Source organism: Salvelinus alpinus, chromosome 13 (assembly GCF_045679555.1).
Source record: "Salvelinus alpinus chromosome 13, SLU_Salpinus.1, whole genome shotgun sequence".
Classification (NCBI taxonomy): Eukaryota; Metazoa; Chordata; class Actinopteri; order Salmoniformes; family Salmonidae; genus Salvelinus; species Salvelinus alpinus.
In genome coordinates this window covers 879,679-886,091 of record NC_092098.1, presented here as the reverse complement: position 1 = coordinate 886,091, position 6,413 = coordinate 879,679, and the positions used below count along the sequence as shown (strand labels likewise).

The window sequence follows — 6,413 nt, the reverse complement described above, 5'->3', positions numbered from 1 at the left end:
CAGAGGATGTCATAACTTTACAGCAGTAGTGTCATTTCAAATACATTTTGGTGTGGAGAGGGGTTTGAATGCTAGCTTGCTTAAAGAAGATACATATATAAATGTAATTTCTAGATGTATTAATATTTAATTAAATAATCCTATTAAGCATGTTAATATTGGGGTGTGGTGGGAGAAACTCAAGGATACGATTAAAAAGTTGTATCAAATATGCCAGTAGTAGAAACTTTATTTTAAAGCGGGAGGGTATTGAGCTGCGCAGGCACCTTTACTCTAACCCCCCACCAACCTTAACTGCATCTCACTCAAATTCTCACCTTTATCTGAACCCCTTACACCATATGTGTCAAACTCAAGGCCCGCGGGCCATATGTGGCCCGCCAGGTCATTTTATGTGGCCTGCGAGAGCTTAAAAGTTTTGAGTGTCTAAAAATAAATACCCAAAAATAAATTAAGAGCGTGCTTTGACCAAAAACTACATTCCCACAATGCCTTTCGACTACGCTAGCCACGGCAGTGTCCATGCCAACGAGTGGAATTGAGATATAAATAATGATCCCAAAATGTCCAGAAAGAGAAAAGTTGATGCAGACGGAAGACTGTTTCAAGAAAGATGGGAAGGCGAATACTTGTTTGTGCTTCAAGGAGAAAGACCGGTATGTCTTTTGTGTTACGAGGCGGTGTCGGTTGTCAAAGAGTACAATCTGCGTCGACATTTTGACACCAAACACGGAGCTAAGTACGCTAAAGCTAGCCTTCAAGAAAAGCAACAAATTGACCAAGAATTAAAAGGCAAACTGCGGTCGCAGCAGAGTTTGTTCATGAAATCCACAGCCAAAAACGAGGCCGCGGTGAAAGCTAGCTTCATTGTGGCTGAAGAAATCGCCCACGCTTCCAAGTCTTTTTCAGAGGGAGCGTTTTTGAAGCAGTGCATGCTGAAGGTCTGTGAGCAGGTTTGTCCCGACCAGTTACAGACTTTTAAAAATGTCAGTTTATCAAGAAACACCATCGCCGACCGAGTGAAGGAACTAGCAGAAAATCTTACAACACAGCTGGCCGAGGAGACACGCAGCTACACAGCTTTTTCATTAGCTGTTGATGAAAGCACAGATAACACAGACACAGCGCAGTTATCAATTTTTATTAGAGGCGTAAAGTCGAACCTCTCTATCACTGAGGAGCTGTTGGATGTGGCTGCAATGCGTGGGACCACGACAGGATCAGAACATTTTTGATGCGGTAGAAAAGTCCGTAAGTAAAAATGCATTGCAGTGGGAAAACTTGGTAGGATTAACTACAGACGGTGCACCGGCAATATGCGGAGGAAAAGTGGGCTTGGTTGGACTAATGAAGGGGAAAATGCAAAAAATGAACTGTCACACGCCTTTGATAACGTATCATTGCATTATCCATCAAGAAACTTTGTGAGGGAAGGTGCTGGGGATGGAGGACATTGTGACCACAGTCATGAAAACAGTGAACTTCATTCGGGCGCGTAGCCTGAATCACCGTCAGTTCCAGCAGTTTTTGCTGGAGATGGGCTCGGAACACGGGGATGTGCTGTACCATACAGAAGTGCGGTGGCTGAGTAGGAGCAAAGTCCTCAAGCGATTTTTCGAGCTCAGGAAAGACATTGCTCTTTTTATGCAGAGTAAAGGAAAACTCATGTCTGAACTATCAGATCCAAAGTGGATGTGTGACTTTGCTGTGTTGTGTGACATAACCGACCATCTCGCCCAGCTGAATCAGAAGCTGCAGGGACGCAAACAAGTCATCACGCAGATGTCCAACACGATCACGGCTTTCCAGCGTAAATTGGACTTATGGATGTGGCAAGTGAAACAGGACAATCTTGTTCACTTTCCTGTTTGTCAGAGCATGTCAGCCTCATTTCCCGAGACTTTTTCATAGTTGGCTACCAAACTGAGCTGGTTAAAGACTGAGTTTGATCGGCGCTTCTCTGACTTCAGAGCACAACAGTCTGGCTTTGACATCTTTGCCAATCCTTTCACCACCGATGTCTGCACTGCACCCCAACACCTTCAGATGGAGCTAATTGAGCTTCAAAGCGACAGTGGCCTGAGAGCAAAGTTTCAGGATGCTACAATCCAGGACTTTTACCGTCTGCTGCCTCCTGGTTTGATGCCACAGCTTCGACTTCATGCTGCCCGTGTTCTGTCCATGTTTGGGAGCACCTATCTGTGCGAACAGTTTTTTCCATAATGAATCTGAACAAAAACAAGCACAGATCACGCCTCACGGATGACAACCTCCATGCTGTTCTACGCATTGCCTCAGCACAGGACCTAAAACCAGACATTGACACACTGGTAACGGGAAAACGGTGTCAGACATCTGGTCAGAAAACACAGGCAAGCATTTTTTTTTTTAAACTTAATTAAAATATAATAAAATGTAATTCAACCAAGAAGAAGAACAGTTAAACTGTGTGCAATTTAATGATTGTGCTTGCATTTTGTTTTGTGTTTATCATTTTCAGAACATGATCAATCGATAGTAGAGAGAATCCACTTGGTGTGTTCAAGGACAGGCAGCATCTCCTCATCAAAGACTAAACGAAAAACTTGACCAATATAGTTGTGAACTGAGTCAACCTTTATTTTGGTATTTTTAGTTGATTACATATTATTTATGTGTAGCTGCTGTAGTAATTATTTCATGTTTGCAGGTTTATGTGTATGCAGACAAATTGTTGTCATCAAACCATCAGTTGGGTGCAAGGCTGTGTGCAGCCTTTTTTTGTAAAATGCTACATGTGTCATACATGTTCTTTGCAGCTCAGTTTTATGTTATTTTTCTTTATTCACTTGGACAGTTTGATCCTTCATTAATGGAGTTGTGGGTTTTCATAAGCTGACAATTTAAAAGGATTTATGTTAGAGCTACAAGCAAACATATATTTTCTATGCAACTGTAATTGTCACTTGAATAAGTTATAATAAATAATGAGTTATTTAACATTGAGTTACATTTATTTTACATTACATTCGATTACATTTATAAGTTACATCTGGCCCTTTGAGGACAGCCATTATGCTGATGTGGCCCTCGGTGAAAATGAGTTTGACACCCCTGCTCTAGGGAGATCCAGATGTCTTTCCCTAAACCTACAACGATAACAAATATTTAGAATATAACCCCCCACCTCTCCTTTTAAAATATGTTTTGTCTATATTTTCCTGTTTTTTTCTTTGTGTCAGTTACATTTTAGCATTTTGAAGGGATGGTTATATGTACGGTGATCTGTGCTAGCTTGACATCTACGGATGTTGAGTGTACAGTCGTGGCCAAAAGTTTTGAGAATGACAAATACACATTTTCAAAGTCTGCTGCCTCAGTTTGAGTGATGGCAATTTGCATATACTCCAGAATGTTATGAAGAGTGTTCAGATGAATTGCATTTAATTGCAAATTAACTGAATCCCCAAAAAACATTAGCTGACATGTCAGTGATTCTCTTGTTAACACATGTGTGAGTGTTGACGAGGATTGAGTTCGAATAACAGACTGGAAGATTCAAAATGAGGGTAGTGCTTGGAGTCATTGTTCTTCCTCCGTCAACCATGGTTACCTGAAAGGAAACACGTGCCGTCATCATTGCTTTGCACAAAAAGGGCTTCACAAGCAAGGATATTGCTGCCAGTAAGATTGCACCTACATTAACCATTTATCGGATCATCAAGAACTTCAAGGAGAGCGGTTCAATTGTTGTGAAGGTGGCTTCAGGGCGCTCAAGAAAGTCCAGCAAGCGCCAGGACCGTCTCCTAAAGTTGATTCAGCTGCGGGATCGGGGCACCACCAGTACAGAGCTTGCTCAGGAATGGCAACAGGCAGGTGTGAGTGCATCTGCACGCACAGTGAGGCGAAGACTTTGAGGATGGCCCTCCAGGAAAAACATCAGGGACAGACTGATATTCTGCAAAAGGTACAGGGATTGGACTGCCGAGGACTGGGGTAAAGTCATTTGCCCTTTTGGGGCATCTAGAAAAAAGCTTGTCCAGAGAAGACAAGTTAAGTGCTACCATCAGTCCTGTGTCATGCCAACAGTAAAGCATCCTGAGCCCATTCATGTGTGGGGTTGCTTCTCAGCCAAGGGAGTGGGCTCACTCACAATTTTGCCTAAGAACACAGCCATGAATAAAGAATGGTACCAACACATCCTCCCAACCATCCAGAAACAGTTTGGTGACGAACAATGCCTTTTACAGCATGATGGAGCACCTTGCCATAAGGAAAAATTGATAACTAAGTGGCTCGGGGAACAAAACATTGATAGTTTGGGTCCATGGCCAGGAAACTCCACAGACCTTAATCCCATTGAGAACTTGTGGTCAATCCTCAAGAGGCGGGTGGACAAACAAAAACCCACAAATTCTGACAAACTCCAAGCATTGATTATGCAAGAATGGGCTGCCATCAGTCAGGATGTGGCCCAGAAGTTAATTGACAGCATGCCAGGGCAGATTGCAGAGGTCTTGAAAAAGAAAGGTCAACACTGCAAATAGACAAAACTGTTCGCTGCTCTGGCACCCCAATGGTGGAACAAACTCCCTCACGACGCCAGGTCAGCGGAGTCAATCACCACCTTCCGGAGACACCTGAAACCCCACCTCTTTAAGGAATACCTAGGATAGGATAAAGTAATCCTTCTAACCCTCCCCCCCTTAAAAGAGTTAGATGCACTATTGTAAAGTGGTTGTTCCACTGGATATCATAAGGTGAATGCACCAATTTGTAAGTCGCTCTGGATAAGAGCGTCTGCTAAATGACTTAAATGTAATGTAAATGTAGACTATATGCATCAACTTCATGTAATTGTCAATAAAAGTCTGACACTTATGAAATGCTTGTAATTATACTTCAGTATTCCATGGTGACACTGAAGCAGCAAACTTTGAAAATTAATATTTGTGTCATTCAAAACTTTTGGCCACGATTGTAGTCCCCTAACCTAACCCTCTGAGTGTCGGAGTGGATCGATGCCCATCGTCGACGAGGCGTTTCTGAACCCGCTATTCAAAGCGCTCTGAACAAATTAAGGGAATCGTTCACAAACATTGGCACATTCTAAAATCCGATGATAGTCTCGTAATGTGTTTTCGGACCTTCCCTTCGTCGTAATCTCAGAGACCAATTGGTACACTCTGATTTGCCACCAAGATATTCCTGAACGTCTATTTGCGCCCCTACTAGATGGAAATTACAAGTGTAATGGCTGTGCTCAATGCAATGGCACTTATAAATGCAGATCCTTCAAACACCCACAAACAGGGAAATCGATCCCAATCAAAGGTAATATTAAGTGCTCCACTAAGGCAGTTATTTATCTTATAACTTGTCCTTGTGGTAAAAATGTGGGTAAAACAAAGCGCGAATTAAAAGTACGTATCTCAGAGCATCGTAGCACCAGTAGGTGCAAAACCTTGAATTACCCAGTTGCGGCCCACTTTTGGGAGGCAGGCCACTTGATTTCGTCTCTTCGTTATATTGGCATCGAACATGTCACCCTCCCTAGGAGAGGGGGTGACCTTGATAATTTATTGTTAAAACGAGAGGCTGCCTGGATCTTTAACTTGAAAGACCCTTGCTCCCTTCGGTCTCAACGTAGACTTTGATCTGAAGCCATTCTTGTGATTATTGTGACTTTGCCATTGTAATTGTTTGTAAGCTTGTGTAGTCTAAAATGAATCTATGATCGTATGCTATCCATTTATTTTTTGTATGCTGTCCTTTGTATGTCATTTTAAAATTTGAGAATTAACCAATGATATTAGGCCACTCTTGGCCATGATTACAGACACCTGTGTGTCTTTTTACACTATATAAAACGAGTCATCACGCAGTGTTTGTGATTATACCCTGATATAGACAGCTTGGCTGTCGAAACGTTGGTAATTAAATGTTTGCATCTGAGCTCCTAGAGTGTGCGGCTCTCCTTTATTTTCAAGTGACAGAAACTCTACCACAAAGTGTGTTTTGAATATCTGGGCGCAGCAGCACATCGGAGTAGGTGATTAGAGCGACTACCATACTCATGGGAAACTAGATCCCTGACGAGCCCTCATTTTGCTACGTTCCCCAGCAAGAAAACCAAAAATGTCGCTCAAACAGAAGGGGGAACTAACAAAGAGTCACTGACAACATCCAAAACAGGAGGGGTTCTGAAAGACACTCATGGGGGTGTCCACTGAAAGCTGACTAGCAACAACTGAGCACACGCTAAATTTTCCCCAAGAGACAAACCCACACCAAAAACGTAGACAGAAAGCAAACCAAAAACAGGGAAGATCAAACAAAGGAATGTTTTTCTCTAAATCAATTAGGGAGATGGTGCACTGGGCCAACTAAAGGTGTTGACTCTCCACATCTCTCAAGACCAACTGGTGCACTGG

The 6,413-nt window shown here is 42.6% G+C and overlaps 1 pseudogene; it reads left to right on the top strand.

Annotated features, from left to right (window-relative positions):
* The first annotated feature begins 456 nt into the window (after positions 1 to 456).
* LOC139536648 (general transcription factor II-I repeat domain-containing protein 2B-like) lies at positions 457 to 2,920 on the top strand (annotated as a pseudogene).
* The last annotated feature ends 3,493 nt before the right edge of the window (positions 2,921 to 6,413 follow it).